Genomic DNA, 19,664 nt, shown 5'->3' with positions numbered 1-19,664 from the left:
AAGGAAGGAAGGAAGGAAGGAAAGAAAGGAATGATAAGGAAAGGGAAGGAGGAAAAATGATAGGAAAGCAGGAAGGAAGGAAGGGAAGTCATCAGTTAATGCTGCTGAATATTATGTTTGTAATAATGCTATTGTGACTACACTTAAAGATTATTTTAACCTCTTAATTCACAAAGCAAAGCATCATGGCCTCTTGACAATGTTGACCCCTTTTCTAAAATGTTATTCTCTTGACCAAAATATTAGCTATTTAACACGTATTCTATGCAAGACCCCATGCAAAAACTTTAAATATGCAGCAGGTGATTAAGTGGGATTTTTCTTATGGCCCCAGATTTGGCATCTGGAGACCAGAGCTGAGAGCAGAGAAGCATCCATTATCTTGTCTTCTAAAGAGCTGAAGACAATTGACACTGGACAATGGACCTTACAATCCAGTAGAGAGACACTAGGTTAACAAATAAATATATAAGCAAGTAAAACATATTAGCATGTCAGGTGGTGGTAAGTGCTCTGAGAGGTAGGTATTACTATGTCATTTTTTGAGAAAATAAAAGTGAAGCCAGAGCTGGGACTTATACTCATTTTTTTGTGATTTCAACATCCATGCAGTTAACATTAATCCATGTTATTATGTTCTACTCACTACCACCATTTATTTTCCTGTTTTGCCTCTTATCTCACTGACTGATTTTTCATCATTAACTTGACTCTTTTTTTTCCTAACCCCCTAAATATGTGTATACTCTTTAGCTTCTCATTTTATGGTTTTGTCACTTGCATTATCATCTCTGTGTAGATAGGTCACAAATCTATGCCTCCATTCCTGACCTCTCTGTTAATTCACATCATCATTTTCTACTTCCTGGTGGATATATTCCAAATTGGTGCCCCTGTGCTCTCCATGTTGTTGTACCTCTGCCCTCAGGTAGAACTCTGAATCTTTTCTTGACAGCTCCTCTCTCTCATTTCTCCCTTTGTTTCTGTCGTTGACTTGAGCCATTGTTATAATTTCATAGACTTGACATCTTAGTCATTATTGACTCCTCTCTCACCGTTTGCTCCTTCTCTGCCGACCCATGCCCTGTTAATCATCAGGTCTTGTGCATTCTCATTCTTCCCCAGTATCTTTCCCATGTATTCTTGTCACGCCCACCATCATCACCCTAGTTCAGGTCTTTATCACTTCATTACTGGACTATGGCTCCCTGTTTCTGTTTTTTCTCTTCTCTAACCCATCATAAAGAATTCTGCTGGACTGACTTCCTCAGAGACCCCTTCAATCAGGTTAATTTCCTATTCAACAACCTTAGATTTCCTCCCAATTCTCATCAGAGGGAAAGAGGGAGAAAGAAGAAAAGGAAAGAGAGGGAAGGAGGAAGGAAGGAAAACAGCCCCTTCTGGTATTCAGAGCATTTCACTATCAGGTCAGAGCAACATTCCGATGTTTACTTCTTGACATCCATCTTTGCATTCTCTACTATAGGTTGATTCTTTTCCAAGCACGGTCTTAAATTTCTTTCTCTGCCTTATTTTTTTAAATTAAATTTATTGGGGTGATAATGGTTAGTAAAATTACATAGGTTTCAAGTGTGCATTTCTATAATACATCATCTGTATATACACAATGGAATACTACTATGTCATAAGAAAAGATGAAATACTGTCATTTGCGACAGTATGGATGGATCTTGAGCTTATTATGCTAAGCGAAATAAGTCAGACAGAAAAAGTCGAGAACCATGCAACTTTACTCATACGTATGTAGGATGTAAAACTGACAGCAACAAAGGAACAAGACAAACAAACTGAAAAACAAAAAGTCATAGACACAGACAACAGTTTAGTGGTCCCAGAGGATAACAGGGGAGAGAGAAGAAGGGAGGGTATCATACTCTTCACCCTTCAGTATTGCATTTCTTCCTTAAGATCAAATGCATCCTATGATCTTCACTATTAAAAGTGGTCTTTCCTTCTCAGTAATATTATATCACTTGACTTTTCTACTCTTGATATAATATAGATAACTGCTATTAACAAAATCTTATTTAAATTTATAAATGTCTTTTGTTCCCCAAATGGATTCAGAATTCCTGGATGATAAGCAAAATTTCACCCTTACCCCAAATGCCCAGTACAGGTCTGTGTACATAGGAGATGATCAATACGTAATCGCTGGGTGATAAAACTTGTCTTCATTTTAAGGTATCAAAAATGTTGGAGGAAGAGGAAGGCCAATTTAGTGATTACAAGAAACCTAATCTAATGACAATAATCATAGTAGCCATTCTTCTATAGACCAGTTACAAATAAATTGGGCAAACTAACTTTTATACATCATATTTCATCCAAGAGTACTATAATAATATAACTTCGAGTCCGCTGACAAACTGACTGGCTTCTGTCTTCTTTCCTAATAATTATTGGAAACCAAAATTTGTTAAGTAGGTTGAGATTCTGCATGGCCATTTCAAGCTGCCACTGTAGACTATACAAAGAAGCAATTCCTGCATCTCTTTCATGGCTTTTATTACAAATGATAGTTCTAAACCTTCTTGTGTTATTAGATAGATTCTTCCCTGAAGACACTCACCCCTCAACACAATTCAAATAAGTGTCTTCATTCAGGAAAATTGAGAGAGATTTGAAATAAGTATTTTCAATATTCCAATATTCATGAATTATGGAATCTCCAGTATTAAATATGTGTTTAATCAATATTTGAAAATTATAATTGTCTGACTGCTCATGGAAAACGGATATCTTACCTTGTCACAAACATAGAACTGCACAGGCTTGCACTATTTCTAGTTGTGTCCGTATAAAATACAATTTTAAAATGTAGCTATAATGCTTCCCAAAAATTCTCTCAGGAATGTGGAAGACCTTGTTTTAATCCTTGCAGGGAGCTCAGGCAAAGAACTTCTTAAGTAATTCAATTATCAGATAATTGTTGAATATCTCCTGTGTTCCCCACTATGCCCTAGTGATACCATCCCTACCCTTGCAGAGCTTTCAGGCTAGTAAAGTACAGACAACTGAGTGCACAATTACAATTCAGTGGGCTAAGTATTAAGTGATTAGGAAAGGAGAAATTACTAGGGATCATAAGCACAATTTAAGAAAGCTTTCTGAATAAAAAACCTGAAGTAAGGGTACATTGGTCCTATCAGCAAACATTTATTGAGCATAATTTTTTCACTTTGTATCCTTTTGTAAACAAAGCATTGTGCTAACTGATAGAGGGAATGTGTAGCTCATAGCCTCCACTATGAAAGGCAAGTACATGGGAAAGAGAAATCATAAAAGAATATTTAGGTACACCTGAGATGATTCTAAAGTTTCTGCCTTCAGTGACTGGGGCACAGAAGCTATACCAATTTAGGTACAGAAATATTGGAGCAAGAACAGGTTTTCTAAGATGATTAGTTCAGTTTTAACCACTGAACTATGGGTTATCCAGGTGGAAAAGTCATGAAGGCAGCTAAACATGTAACTAAAGTTTAGGAGAAAGATCTAGGATTCATTGTAGTATTTTCTATAGTTAGAAGTATGAGAGTGCTTGAAAAATACAGGAGACAATATAAAATGAGAAAAGGTACAAGGATATTACCGTAAGGCTCACCAACAGAGAAAGACTAGCCAGAAGATGACGGTGAAATGAAGTTCGGAGAAGTGAAGGAGGAAAACCAAGAGATAGGACTGTCCTAAGAGCCAAAAACGAGAGTTTTGTACTAACGTAGGAAACAACAGTTCAGCTACCAGCTAAAGTTCAAGTAAGATGAAGAGTTCTTTGTTTCTCCGCATGAGTTATCAGCAGAACTCGTAGAGACAGAAGGCAGATTATAGTGGGGTTGAAGAGTCAACAGGAGTGGAAACTGAATGTAAAGAAAACTAGATATAAAGGAAACATAAGAGATATTGTGGCAATTATGCGGTGATGCAGGATAAATTTTAAGGGAGATTTGCACATATTTAGGGCATAGAGAGGGGAGCAATAGAAGAAAGATTAAAACTGAAGAAGTGAGGGCTAATTCATGGATGCCTATCTCCGAGACCAGCAGAAGGAAATGGTATCATTCTCGCAAGGCTACATACAGTTGAGAGATGGCTCCGTTTTCCTTGGAGGTAAAGTCTGCACATTTATGAGTATCACATTATGTTTACTCCACGTGTAATAATAACAATTGAGCATGAAATTATGGTTTGGGATGGACAAGTGAAGGTCTAGAAATATACCTGGAAGAAGCTGTTGCATTGTGGAAGTTAACTGTGGATATAGATAAGTTTATAGATGATGGTTTAAACAGTTGATGAAGTACATAACTAGACCTCAATTTTAAGTTGCTAGTAGAAAGCACTGGGACTTAGGTAAGAGTTGAGGAGGGACTGCTTGTTTAAATTATCACCAAAAGGAGTATGAAGTAATACACTCATGTAAAATGAGTAAAATACTTTGAAGGAATAGCAAAGAGGTACTGTGATGGAAACCATGAGTTTGTAATAGTGTCAATTTACGTTAAGTCAAAATTACCCCTATCACTCCACCATCCAGATGTGGAAGGTGGGAGAAACTAAGTTACAGAATATATCTGGGGATGAGGATTTGTATACAGTTTATGGCAGAAGGATGTGGATGTGAAAGAATTGAATGTACTTATGTGATTGGACTGATGTAGGCTACTGGTTCTAAACAGGAGGGAAGAACGTGTAGTCAGATTGATAAACTGGAAGAAAGTGGAATGATGAAACTGGAAGTCTGTAGGGATTAGCATATGGAAATGCAGGACTTCCAGTTAGCATATGAAAGGGTTCTTCTTTCCATCTCCACCCCACATCTTGCATATAATAATATAGGACTTGCAGTTAAATTTGAATTTCACATTAACATTTCATTCTTTGTACAAACATCCTATACTTTACCTGACAATCCTGGGTGAGAGTGAGGGAGGAGTAGATGAGTTAATGAGATAGTTTAAAGATAAGAGGTAGAGTAGATCGATAAGCAGAATTTGGCCATAGATAGAGACTGTTGGAATTCAAAGAAGTCAAGGAATTTTAAGATTAAGCTGGATTAGATTGAATATTTAATGTATATTGAATATATGAACATTGAATTCTCTAAAAGTCATAAGATTTTGGATGGAGAGGGAACAAAGAATCTTTGGAAAAGAAATACCACAAAGAGCAGAATGAGCAAATGGAAAGAAAAACAGACTAAGTCACCAGAACCTGCACAAAAGGGAACAAATGGATCTAAAAAGGGGTTGCTGGAATATTAGAGACCAAAAGACCACTTCACAAAATCGTTTCTAGTTTAATGTTTTGAATACTTTTGAAATATTTAAGAAGATAGTTTTATCATCAACAGCTGATGATACTAGAGCTTATTTAAATTTATTCTTGTAGCCAGGGCAATCATAGGCTCTTAAAATTCCCTGATATATGTGAAAGTCTATTAGGTGTCAACCCAAGTCTTAATGCACTAGACAAATGAGTACCTGTTTCCAATACTGCTAAAGTGTCTCTCAGGGTATTTTGATAGGAGTCAGTTATATCTGTGTCATTTGAGATATGTAAAACTGCCCAAAATACTACTCCTTTCAGTCTTTGGTTATCACATAACTTCCTTTAGTTTCAAAGTAGAGTGAGAAAAGTCCTTGACTAAGAATCAGAATGCTTGGGTTCTAGGGTTTGCTCTTTTTCACATGAACTATATGATCTTTATTCATGAGTTCAGTTACCCTCTCTGTCCAGTTTCTTGCTGTATGTGATGAAAACATTAGAATAGATGATTTCTCAATACCCTTTTAAAATCATTCAGTTCTCTATATTTTATTTAACTTTAAGGTCAGCACAAAAATTAGCAGTTTTACCTTTGGAGATATACTTCGTCATAGGCAGCATATATATCCCTGACAAGTTAGCAGTAAATCATATTTTTATTGATTTGAATTATATCTAAATACCGGGGGTGCCAAAAAATGTGCCAAAAAAATGCATACAAGTGGACACTGGTTAACATTACTCAAGCAGTAGTTCACCGTAATCAGAAGTGCCTGGACGCTGATGGTAACCACTTTGAGCACCTCTTGTAATTGCAGAAGTTAAACATGACTTGTATTCATCTTTTGTTTTCATTATATATTGAGTATTAAAATTTTAATACAGTTTTCCTTTCTTAAAATGTGTATACATTTTTTTAGTACCCTCTGTATATTTGAGTCTATTCATCCAAGGATCCTTATAATGAATCTTTTATAAACATAATATTGTTTTATATTTTTGTAACTCCTCATTATAATAATACTCTAATTCCTCATTATTGAGGAATTACAGAGAATGTGAGTGTGTCAGAAAAACAGATAAGGGCAAAGTAATAGGAAATACTGTACTTGGCATCTTCTTCTTCAGTGTTGTTAACAACAATGTGATGAAGACTTAGGAAAAAATTAAAATCTGCCTCAAATCCTTGTGATAAGCAGATAGGAACTAAATTTTTTAAAGATAAATTTGTCTTCTGATAAGTACGTATATTGTAAGCCCAAATCAACCTCTAAAATGTATGTAGTTTAAAAAAGTTATTGAAGGAATTATAGTGTTACACTAGAAAATATTTATTTAATGCAAAAGAAGGCAGTAAAGGAAGAACATTGATGTAAGAAGACATGAGACCTATAGAAAACAAAGGAAAAATTGCAGACATAACCAACCATATCAATAGTAACATTAAATATGAATGGATTAAATAATCCAAACACAAAACAGGCTGAATTTTTTTTAAAAGCAACAAGATCCAAATAGGTGATCTCTCTGTATAACTATATGCTGTAAACTACCTCATTTGCCGTGTATAATGTGCACTTTTTTGCTCAAATTTGTGAGGGAAAAATAAGGATGTGCATTATACATGGTCAGTACTAATTCCATATCTATATAAATGTTTTTAATTCTTTTATTTATGCGAATGAGTTAAAAGTGTAACTTTAGAAATCAATAACAATATCCATATGCAAAATAATACCCTGGAATGCGATAATTGGTTTTGTTGAACTTATGACGAACTTGCAATTATGAAGAGTTCTTGGATTTCTATGATGGGTATCGTAAATTTATTACCAGTACATAAAATTTCTTGTACCATAATGCATTAAAAAATAAAAGCTAAAATTTCTTTATAATACAAAAAACACATACCTAAATGTAGGTAAATAACAATTTGAATTAAAAAATTTAAAAAAGAGATTTTTCCCCCTCAATGTTTGGGCCAAAAACGTGTGTGTGCATTATACATGGCAAAATACAGTATATGCTTTGATTCCATTTAGATTCAAAGATATAGATATGTTAAAAATAAAAGGATGAAAAAAGTTATACATGCAAGCAGCAACCATCACAAAAGTTGGAATGACTATTAACATCAGAAAAAAAAAAAAAAAAAACTTTTAAACTGAAAAATAAAACAAAGCCTCACTACAGATAGAGACATTTGATAATGATAAAAGGTTTAGTATGTTGAGAAATACAACAATTATAAATGTATGTGTGCCTAACAACAAAGCTCAAAATACATGAAACAAATGCTGGCAGAAGTGAAGACGGAAATAGACAGTTCTCCAATAATAGTTGGAGACTTTAATACCCCACTTTTAATAATGGATAAACTAACTAGACAGTAGATTAGCAAGCATATGGAAGACTTGAAAAACACTGTAAACCATCCAAACCTAAAGACATCTGTAAAACACTTCACCCAACAACAGAATTCTTCTCTAGTGCAAATGTAACATTCCCCATGCTTAACCATATGTTAAGCCATTTTAAAGGCTCCATAAATTTAGAAGGATTTAAATAATACCGCAAATTTTCTCTGTCACAATGGAGTGATATTAAAAATCAATCTGACATCAGGTTCAAGATGGCAGATTAGGTAAATGCTGTGCCTGCTGCCTGCGAGGATCACATCAAAATTACACTTAAATTATAGAACAGTGAACTTCAAGAATCATCTGAAGACTAGCTGAACAGAACCCCTCTAACTAAAGATATAAAGAAGAGACCACATCAAGACTGGGAAGAAAAAAATCAATCTATAGGTGACACAAACCTAAGTTAATGAATAGTTTCAATTACATCAAGATTCAGAAATGATATGGAAACCATGTCACGTGATTTGGAGGAACTGAGGCTAGTTTCACTAAAGAAACTAATTTGGATGGTAGATGGGAATGTTATATAAATAATAATAGTTTCCTCTAAAAAGTCCGTCATTTGTAATAAGTATATTTATATATGAGCTTCTCGAGGACACAAGTAAGACCTATAGATGGGAGTTACAGCATAAAGAAGAATATTCTAGTACTTTTCAATAAGATATAGGCAGTCTTATACTTACTTTCATATATTATGTTCCTTAAAATATATATTTTAAAATCTTACATCAGAAAGTCAAGCATAATTTATAACCATGTTTTTAAAAAGAGTTCCATTTCCAGAAAGGTTAAAGAATTAAATAAGTATGATTCCTGTAAAATGCCTTTTCTGAAAAAGTCAAGGATGAGCCTTAATACAGCAGCAACTTGGTGTGCAGAGAGCCTCTGCCCCTCCCAGGGTTGGATGTAGAGCTTAGAGACTGAGCCAGTTCATTCTACTTCTTTCTCAAAATAATGCCATCCCTTAGACAAATTTATCAAACTTCTAAATAAATTATAATTTAATTTCCTTATGTTTGGGAACTTTTCCTTAACTTTATCAAGCCAATCCTTAATTCCCTAAGTTACTAGAAAACCGTATGAGCAACTCTTTCTCCTAAATCTATGTTCCAATCATACAAACTGAGAAATACATAAGTAGCAATTCAGATGTTTAGATGTGTTAATATAGAATACTTAAAAATGCAAACTGTACAAAAATTCATGATATGAAAGAACAAGATCACCTCCAATAGATTATAAGTAGTAAACGTTGTCACTCAAAGTTTTTCAGTCAGAATTCTGAAGAACCTTCAGTGGGAGAATTGAGAAAGGACTCCTACTATTTATGATTTTGTGTAAACACACTCAAAATTGGACTGAAAAATGTCAGTCTATTTTGCCATTCTTAACTTCTGTTATTACTCTTCATTGGGACGATGTTGTTATTCCTAGAAGTAGAATTTTCAAAACAAATTTAATAAGAAAAATTGTTTCATTTACTATTTTCTTCCTGAATACAAATTACACTGTTGGAGTAAGTTAGGCATCCTTCTTTCCTGGAGTTCCTTTAGCATAGTATTCTTCTAGTGAATTAATCGATGTCCTTATCATGTTGAAGAAGCTCGCATCCAAATTGTCTGGTGTATCTATATGAGGTTAATTTACATATCAGGAAGATCTGTAGAAATCTGGGTATCTCTCAGTCATTTCTGTTTTCTAAATATTGGCCCATCAATTTAGACAGTACCGTGAACCTCAGAAATGAAGAAGATACACTCTATTATCTTTTTCAATGATGGGCAATGAGATTTCTGTTTAGAGAAATCTAAAGTCTTAGCTATATCGAGGAGAATTCAGATTATTTATTAATAATCTTCTCTAATATTATATAACTAAATATATTTATGCTTTCCCATTAGTTTTCTACCAAATGTTTAAAGAAACATCTATGTATATGTATAGCTTATTAAACTTTCTTTGTAAGATTGGTTCTTAGTTTTTACCTTGAATATGTTGTTTTATTTATTCATATTCTTTTTCCTGAACATAATTGTTACTTTAGAAGCAAAATTATTTAATGCTAGATTTATGACATTGTAGATCTTAGCATATTTTGATTTGTACAAAAGCTCTATTCTTTAAAGGTCATATCAATTCAATTTCATGACAGAAATGCATTGGAGATGCTTAGTAGACATTTTCTTGCACATTAGAATTACTTGCTTATAAGGATATTTTACCGTTTATGTATGAGTTAAATACCTAACTTGTAACACCCAGCCCTCACTGGGTTGAAAACTTTTCATTGCTAATCTTGTCTTTTATGTATCCAGTAAGAATTACCAAAATATCTTCCATAAGTGGTGGCAAATAATTGCTAATTTCTGTTCAGTTTCTTCCACCCCCAGATACGTTATGTTCCTATCTAGTACCCAGAGCAGGTAACAAAGCGGAATCCTCCGGTACAACAGCCATAGTGACACATCACTACTATAGCACATGAAGACACCACGGTGTTTGTAGTTTGGAGATGGTTGGAGCAATGTTAGATGATGCGATACTTTTCTTAAAGCCCTAGGACAGCAGGGATTACACTTAGCATGGTTTTAAAACCTCCTTTGGGATCTGGAAGAAAAGTAGTTCAAAATCAAAGTGTTCTAATCTCTTTAATAAGTTGCACTTTCTCTTTGACTGCTTAACATCTCTAAATGTACTCTGAAAATATTTTTGGTTCAAATCTGAATCTTCATAACAAAATTTGCATTTGAAAATACTAAAATTATATTTGTCAATTAGCTGCATTAAATGTTTAGTTCGTGTTATAGTTTAATTAAATGATATCTGTTTTTACTAATGGAAATGCTGTGTGCCACTAATTTTTTCCCCCTAACACCTAAGGGTCAGCCATGTCTAGTACAAGCCACATATAGACATACTTTTCTGATATCATTAATGAGTTGTTCATGACCTTTTCAGTGAGGTTTGTGTGTTATTTTGTTATTTAAAGAAAGAGTACTTAGTGGAATTTATGTGACCACACCAGGCAGTGTAAGAGTACCATGTTTCCCTGAAAATAATTAGCCAGACAATCAGCTCTAATGCATCTTTTGGAGCAAAAATTAATATAAGACCCAGTCTTATTTTATTATAAGACCCAGTCTTCTATAATATAATATAATATAATATAATATAATATAATATAATATAATATAATATAATATAATATATAATATAATATAATAATAATAAAGAGCTGATTGCCCGATTAGGTCTTATTTTCGGGGAAACGCGGTAGGTATTATTCCTGGCTTGGATCTGTAACCCAAGTTAATCATAATCAGTTGTAGAAAAGATAGTCTTGCCATAAGCAAACAGTTCAGTTTTGTTTTATCCTAAATGAGAAAAAAAAGAAATTGATGGAATGCTCTTTACATTGCGTTTTACAGAAAAGCATAAGATCTGTTTACCTGGTTGAAATTCAGAATGTTTTATTATGGTGTCAATTCTTGGTTTTGGCAGCAGTTAGTTCAAAAGTGTCTATTCCCAAAAAGACTACCACAGCGAATGAATGCTAGTGTTGACACCACCTAACAAGCAGGATTATGTGTTTACAGAAGAAGTAATATGATAGGTCAAGTGTAAGAGGCACTTCTCAAGAGCACTTCAGCACATAATGAGCGACTGACGCGAGTGTCGAGCTGCCACTCTGGCTTGAGTCCGCGGCGATGCCTGCCTCTCTTCCCCAAAGCTCTCTTGATCACGTTCAGCTGCTCTGTTCTCATGTGGGGAATAATAGTAGAGTAAAGCTGCTTTTCTGTCTCATTTTTCTTGCTAATTTACACATTCAAGCCATTTTTTGTTTGCTACCCTTATTTGCTATTCCCTTTTGTCAAAGCACTGTTCTCTTTTTCGCCTCAGGCCTAAGAACTAATTTGAGCTTCTATAATTACTTCATGTTTTACACCTGTCTGCATATCATGCATCCCCGTGTCTCTGTACTTAAGCTGTATATTTCCTTGCAGAAAAGCTAGTTTTCATATACAAGGAATTCTAAGTTTCTCCCCTCAGACTTCCTACAGAAGAAACAATTAAACTGTTGAGATATCCTCAGCAATGCTGGTGACCTCTGGAGTTCATGAAGGACAAATGAACGCTGTCTGCTCAGACAGTTTGTGTTAAGACATTGTCGAGTGGAGAGCCTGAGCTTTGTTCTCTGTGAATGAAGCAATGGTTGTAGTCATTTTAAAATCATTAAGACTCTGAATGCACAGTATCATTCTACAGTGTTTGCTCTACAGCTGCTCTTCTGCTTTAATAGCAGCTTATTAAATTTGGGTCAAGCGGACTCAGAAGAGTGTCACAATGGAGATACTGTTCTAAAAGTTACCTGTTTAAAAAAGGCAATTGATTAGATTTTTAACTTAAGTGACAGCTGCAATTCATTGCCTATTCTTTGTCATGTCCTGCAACCCGAACCGCCGTTTGTAATTTGGGCTTCATTTTGTAGGAGCATTCGTGAATAATCCAGTGTTGCTTTCCACTCAGAGCCGGCTTCAATCCAATTAGGAGTTTAACAAGGGTCAAATTAAGGAGACTTTACACTTCATGTTTGCATCATTAGTCATAAGACTGTTATGTGAGTGCATGACTGTGTGTCAGGGAAAAGGGGGAAAGGCTGTACGAGGGGACAGACACGAAGCCGTCATCCACTGTGTGGCGTGCCCCTTTGCCGATGGAGGCTCAGCGGGCTAGCAACAGTATTTTCAGTTGTCTTTTGGGGTTGTTGCCTTGTCATATCAGCTGCTGGATAGCTGTTTGGAGGTTCCAGGCGCTAGCTGGGGCTGATGAAGAACAGAGTGTTTTTCACCCACTCTTTGCTCTTCGCGTAGCCGATTGTGATTGGACCAGTGACTGGGAAGACAGGAAGTTGAAACCTCTTGAGCATTCATTATTTTTGATGAGCTGACAGCTATCTAGGTTCCAGTTCTCACTCCTCGTGCTGTGTTCTGCTTTAAAAAATACAAATAAAAATAATAATAGTTGTTCATTCTGTACAATATTATCATAGAGAGTAGAAACTCATTCTTCACGGGAGTATTTTCTTAGAGGTCTTAAAAGATGAGAAACAAAGAGCTTATGATAGTGTTTTCACAATTGCAATCTTCAGAATAACTTTTTCTTTCAGTTTGTCCAGGCCATCAAGTTATATTTATGTTTGTTAATGTGCTCTAACTGTATTATGTCACTGTAAAGAAAATGACCTATTTCCAAAGAGAAAAGACAACAAAATCCTGCTCATCAGCGTTTCCATGCGTGGGACATAGCTGGAGAACTGTAGCTACGCCCTTCAAACAAAGCTTTGTGCCTCTGCACACAAAGTAAAGATTTATCTAAAAATAACACTTTCATTGTTCCTGTCTTACCTCCTCAAACCATTAATAGGTACTTTAGTATCATGAGAGTTTTCATAGTTTAATCCCCTTTCAAAAGCTTTTCAGAATAAAAGCCCTAAATGGTCCTCAGTATTAATTTGATGTGACTTCTGTACAATATGGTTTAAAACTCTCAGAAGCACATTTTCACCGCTTACCCTTTTTCATTGGAGCAATGTATGGAAAACTCCAGCTAAGTATTTAGTGGAGTGTCTAATGGGAACCATTTTTGTTGCTTTCTATTAATATCGTTTTCCAATATAAAAAATTATTCTCATGGTGATGTAATTCTTAATCCTCAAGAATATTATTTGGGGTTCTCCATTCATTTTTTTTTTATATTGTAAATGTCTTCTTAATGTTGATATTTTTCAAAGCTGTATTTTCAGTGTCTGATTTGCTGGGAATTAAAAGCCAGTAATAAAGTCGGCCTGGTAAATAGCAATCAGGCTGGATTATATGCAGTCGGTTACATCTTTGTTTCTGTTTGGACCACAGTGGCCTCAAACAGAAGAGCTTCCAGCACTCATAACCCACTTCACTCTTTTTGTGAGTTTTGTTGCTTTTGAATACACATCTGTCTATCAAAATGTAGTAGTAGATGATATGTAATTCTTGCTGTCTACAAATCATTTAATACTGGACCCATGTGTTCCAGGCCAAGTTCCATTTCGACTTCTCACATATCTGCAAATGCTCCAATATGAGGGGGGGGAAAAAACACGATGAATTCTTTTAAATTTAAACTTCCTTCACTGAATTTTAATGTTCACATTTTCCAAAGGGCTATGTGTATTTGTCTATGTGTGTTTGTGTGCATGTGCATACCTCTCAGTGTATATAATACATGTGGACATCTTTCCACTGTGAAAACGTTATTCATTTATTTTTAAAACATGTTTTTGAATCACCTTTTGGTGCAGAGACTGTGCTGGTGAAAGAATAGAAAGCGCTAAAACAATACCACCCAGCCCTTTGGAGCTTCATTGTAGGGGGGGAAACAGCAAGAAATAAAATAAGCACACAAATATATGTAACCTTACGACTATGAATGTACTCTTATGGGGGAATGTGATCTGGTCAGCAAGTTCAGGCAAGATTTTCCTGAGAAAGTGGTTTTGAGTTGACCTGTTGAAGATACCTTGCTGTAAAAAATTTTGTATTTATTTTTCAGTCTAAAGAACTGGAAACATTGCCCATACACTTCTGATTCAACATTGACAAACACGTTGAAAATATCTACTGATAATACATTAAGGGAACATGTAGAAAAAGGCATCTGAAAAGAGATATAAATAATTATAGTTTCAAAGGAAAGTTGTATGTTAGTTTTAGGCTATGTTCACGGACAGGAAACAAGCAAATGATTTCTCTAGAACTGTTTCTTTCTTGGTTACATTTTCTCTGGTCTTATTTTCTTCTTCATCCACAAAGTTTATTAGATGATTTATCAAGTACCTACCACACAGAAATAGATTGTAATACTCCACCGTGGAACAAGTGGTGCACTGCAGGCAGCTCCATAGGCTACTGAGAGCCCCAGGCTTCCACGTTTATTCATCTCACCTCCGTAGCTTGAAATCTGCCATGGTGCAAGGATTTATACAGCAGGAATTGGCAAAGCCTACAGATAAGCCTCGGCACCCCAGCTGGGTTATGAGCACACTCTTGGTTATATTTGATATAGTTCATGGGATCTGGGCCTACAGATGATTTGGGAAGAGAGTCTATACATGTTCAGGGCTTGCTTCCATTCTCCTGTAGGAGCTGGGAATGGCAATTAGAAAATATAAAGTCAACTTTGCGGTAATTTTTCAAATTATTTTAAGTTTTATGGGCATATACAACAGTTAACAAAATTCAGTTTTTCAGTGTGTGAAAATGTAGCCAATACTATTATTTACCTTTTGAGTTAACAATCAATAACAACTCTTCCGCATGGATTAAATGATGATTCTCTTTGTAAAATAATTGTCTTTTACATGTAAATGTTTGCTGGTTTCCAATGTAATCAGAGACAATATAAATTTAAAGGTATTTTGTTAGCCTAAAGACTAATGACCTTCAGTAGCCTTTATGTTTTCCCTATAATCAAATTTTTGTTTTGCTTTCAAAATTAATACACTTATTGTTTTTTACTGCATATAAAAGTATTTCTTGCATACTAACAAAAATTGTTAACATTTATAATACCATGCTTTTTCAATGTATGTATTCACGTATAGATAGATGTATTTTTATAGATGATAGTATAGATTATTTTATAGCTTGTTTTTTTCACAGAGCAGTATATCAGTATATTTTATATTAATAAGCATAGGTCTAGAGATTATTATGCTAAGCGAAATAAGTCAGAGAGAAAAAGTCGAGAACCGTGGTACTTAACTCATATGTGGGATGTAAAACTGAAAGCAACAAAGGAATAAGACAAACAAACAAAGAAACAAAACTCATAGACACAGACAACAGTTTAGTGGTTACCTCAGGGGAAGGAGGAAGGGGGGTGGTAGAAGAGGGTAAAGGAGGTCACATATGCGGTGATGGAAGAACAAACTCTGGGTGGTGAACACACAATGCAATATATAGATGATGTAATACAGAATTTTACACTTCAAACCTATGTAATTTTTACTAACCAATGTCACTCCCAATAAATTTAATAAATTTTAAAAAATAATCATGGAGCTATAAAGTACAGCACAGGGACTATAGTCAATAATATTATAATAACTTTGTATGGTGTCACATGGGTACTAGACTTACCAGGTGATCTTTCCATAAGTTATGTTAATGTGTAATCACTATGCTGTACACCTTAATATAATATTCTACGTCAACTGTAATTGAAAAATTTTTTAAATCATTAAAAAAATAGTAAAAACAAAAATAACTGGAAATCTAAAACAAAAAAATAAGTACAGGTCTACATCATTCTTTTTAGCCACTGTATATTATTTCATTCTTTAACTATAATATAATGACTAATCACTTAGAGATAAACATTTTAATTTTTCTTAATTTTAAACAATGAACAATTTTGTAACTACCCCTTTGTATACTTGTTCACTTATTTCCTTAGGACAAATTCCTAGAAGTACATTTGCTGGTATCAGGAATTCATGTTTTGTTTTGTTTTTGAGATTTTCACATGTGTTGTTTTCAAAACTTTGCTCCAGAAGGTTTATACCCACATATAAAGTAGTATATGAGGTGTGACAATTAAGTTCGTGAACTTGCCACCTTGAGCTTACATTGGCAGCACTGTACAAACAACTCAGTAAGGTTTCATGACCTTGGTATATCAGTGTCTCACAGCTGTGTTCGTGTCGACCTGTGATGGTGTCTTGCTGAGTAACATTCATTATTGTTGTTGCGTGGTTTTGTGTGCCATCGGTAGAATGTCTGAGATTGAATTAGAGCAATGAATAAACATTAAAGATCTTGTTAAACTTGGCAAGAATGGAAATGAAATCAGGGAAATATTAGTCCAAGTTTATGGGGATAATGTCATGAAGAAAACGGCAGTGTACAAATGGATTAAACATTTTTCTGAGAGGAGAGAATGTGTCACTGATGAAAAGAGGTCAGGGTGGCCAGTAACAAGCAGCACTGATGGAAACATTGCAAAAAGTCTTTGAATTGTGTGTCAAAATCGTTGGCTGACTGTGAGAAGCATAACAGACCGAGTAAACATCAATAGAGAAACAGTTAGGAAAATGTTAACTGAAAATCTTGGCATGAGAAAGGTATGTGCAAAAGTGGCCCTGAAGGAGCTCACCGATGAATAAAAAGCAAAGGAGAATCGAAGTTTGCCAAGACCTTTTGGAGAGGCAAAATGATGTTTTGGGCCACGTTATCACTGATGATGAAACATGGGTGTACCAATACGACGACCCTGAAACAAAGTGTCAAAGAACACAATGGAAGTCAGCCAATTCTCTACAACCCAAAAAGTTCCGTCAGTCCAAATCAAGAGTCAAAATGATGTTGCTAACCTTTTTTGATATCAAAGGAATTATTCATTATGAATTTGTACCAACTGGACAAACAGTTAAGCAAGTTTACTATTTGGAAGTGCTGAAAAGGCTGCATGTAAAAGTTAGACGACCTGAACTTTTCGCCAACATTTCATGGCTCTTGCATCACGACAATACACCAGCTCACACAGCACTGTCTGTGAGGGAGTTTTCAGCCAGTAAACAAATAACACCCTCCCTTCTTACTTGATCTGGCTCCCAATGACATCTTTCTTTACCTGAAGGTAAAGGAAATATTGGAAGGAAGACATTTTGATGACATTCAGGATATCAAGAGTAATATGACAACAGCTCTGATGACCATTCCAGAAAAAGAGTTCCAAAATTGCTTTGAAGTGTGGACTAGGCACTGGCGTCGGTGCATAGCTTCCCAGGGGGAGTACTTTGAAGGCGACCGTAGTGATATTCAGCAATTCTAGGATGATTTTGTGAACCTAATTGTCAGACCTCATATACAGCTAAACACAGCATTGCTCCTTTGTCAACATGAGATATTATTATTATTAATTTTGGTTAATCTGATTGTGAATTTTTTTTTATAAGCAGAGTTTTGTGATTTATTGCATTAATTCTCAAATTGTAAGGAATCTGAGTACAAAAGTACTTCAATTTAGCCAACTACAAAATGGTGGGTGGGAATTGCAACTTAGCTTCATGCCTGAGCGTAAGCCTTTGAGCACTGTTGAATTCTGTCCGGGGACTGTCTGGCCACCTAGAGCCTCCTAGAGCCCCTGCCGCCTCTGCAGGAGCTCACAGCCCGGGAAGCCACATGCACTGATTTCCTAGGAAACTGCTCATTATGTAGCTGGCCCTAAGGTACCAGAGGAAAAGGAAGAGAACTTAAGGGATATGAGTCTGCACGGTGGCTGCTGTCCAAGATGGATGCTGTCTTACCTTGTGACTGTCTAAATGGCCTCGTTGGTGCCACTCACTTCTGTCCCAACTCTTGCTTGCCTGTCTTAATCTCTTAATTTCTCTCCATTTCTTTCCTTTTCAAACTTTTTTTATTTTTATTTTTCTCTTCATTTTTTCCTTTAAAAAAAATTACGTGTTTGATTTTAAAAAGCTTTTTAGTTCTTAGTCATACCTACTTTTATGTGTCATCTTTTCATGTCATGGATTTGAGTCTTTTTTCTGGATTTCTTCTTTTATCACATTGTCTTCTGGATTCTCATATAATTTGTATTTTTTTAGTACTAATCTTTAATCTTTATTGGAACATAAGCTTGTATACATTTAAATTTCTGCTAATTCCACTTTTTAAATTTCCTTCTAATTTTCTTTTGTCCTTCACATTCATTTTTTAAATATTTTTATTAAAAATATAGCTACATACATTATGTCAGTTTCAGGGGTACACCATAGTTACTCACCATTTACATACCTAAAGAAGTGATCACCGTAAGTCCAGCAACCATCTGACACTGTACCACGCTGTCACAATATTATTGGCTATATTCCCTATGCTGTACGTTACATCTCCATGATTTACTTGTTTTATACCTGGAAATTTGGACTTCTTATTCCCCTTCACCTTTCCTGCCTCCCTTTTTAATTTTTCAATTACAGTTAACATTCATTATTGTTTTATGTTAATTTCAGGTGTAGAGCATGGTGGTTGGACATTTATATAATTTAAAAAGTGATCCCCCTGACTAATCTAGTACTCACCTGGCACTATACATAGTTATTATAATATTATTGACTATATTCCCTATGATGTAGTTTACATTCCCATGACTATTTTGTAATTACTAATTCATACTTCTTAATCTCTTCACTTTTATCCCCCGTCCCCCAACCCTCCTCCCATATATCACCCCAAAAAATCTACTACCCATCTGACACCATACATAGTTATTACAGTGTTATTGGGTATATTCCTTGTGCTATACCCTACCAAAATGGTTGTAATGATATACTTTAAAATCTTTATTTTGCCTTAATCTATACGTTGTAAGCTTGAAATTTTCCAGTAAAATGTTAATGGCTTGCCCAATTATAATTATTCCTTGAGAGAAAGGAACAGGAACCAATTTGAAATGTGAATATTTTAAATAAAGGAATGGGACTACAGTTAAAGAGCTGGAAATATTATAGTTATACTATTCAGGACAAAGGCAATAAATATGAACATTCATTTATAATTGGATATTGGGATATTTTACCTTCTTTATATACAATACTGAATGAATATTCAATTTCTATATTTTAGATTACAAAATCACAATGTGGACCATCTCCACTATAGAATGTTGCTAGCTAATTGAAGTAAAAAACAACAAAACAACTCAAAGCACTGTGCAAGCCAAACAAAACACATCTGTAGCAAAATTTGGCCAAAAGGCTGCCAATTTACAAACTATGCCAAAGGTTTTGTGGCTTCCTACCCATGTAAAATAGTAGTTTACATCTTACCATCCTTATCGAAAACTGTTTTCCCATTCCTTTCCCGGAAATTTTATAAAGCTTCAGATACTCACACTCACTTTTGCGCCTAA

General features: G+C 34.9%; 1 protein-coding gene across 8 annotated transcripts in view; it reads left to right on the top strand.

The window, feature by feature from the left end:
• The window catches only part of NBEA (neurobeachin), a 661,793-nt gene that overhangs the window by 478,286 nt on the left and 163,843 nt on the right, over positions 1-19,664 (top strand). The gene's annotated exons all lie outside the window — the stretch shown is intronic.

Source organism: Rhinolophus sinicus, linkage group LG04 (assembly GCF_036562045.2).
Source record: "Rhinolophus sinicus isolate RSC01 linkage group LG04, ASM3656204v1, whole genome shotgun sequence".
Lineage (NCBI taxonomy): Eukaryota > Metazoa > Chordata > Mammalia > Chiroptera > Rhinolophidae > Rhinolophus > Rhinolophus sinicus.
Note: the sequence above shows the minus strand (reverse complement) of the source record. Positions and strands in the feature narration are given on the sequence as shown.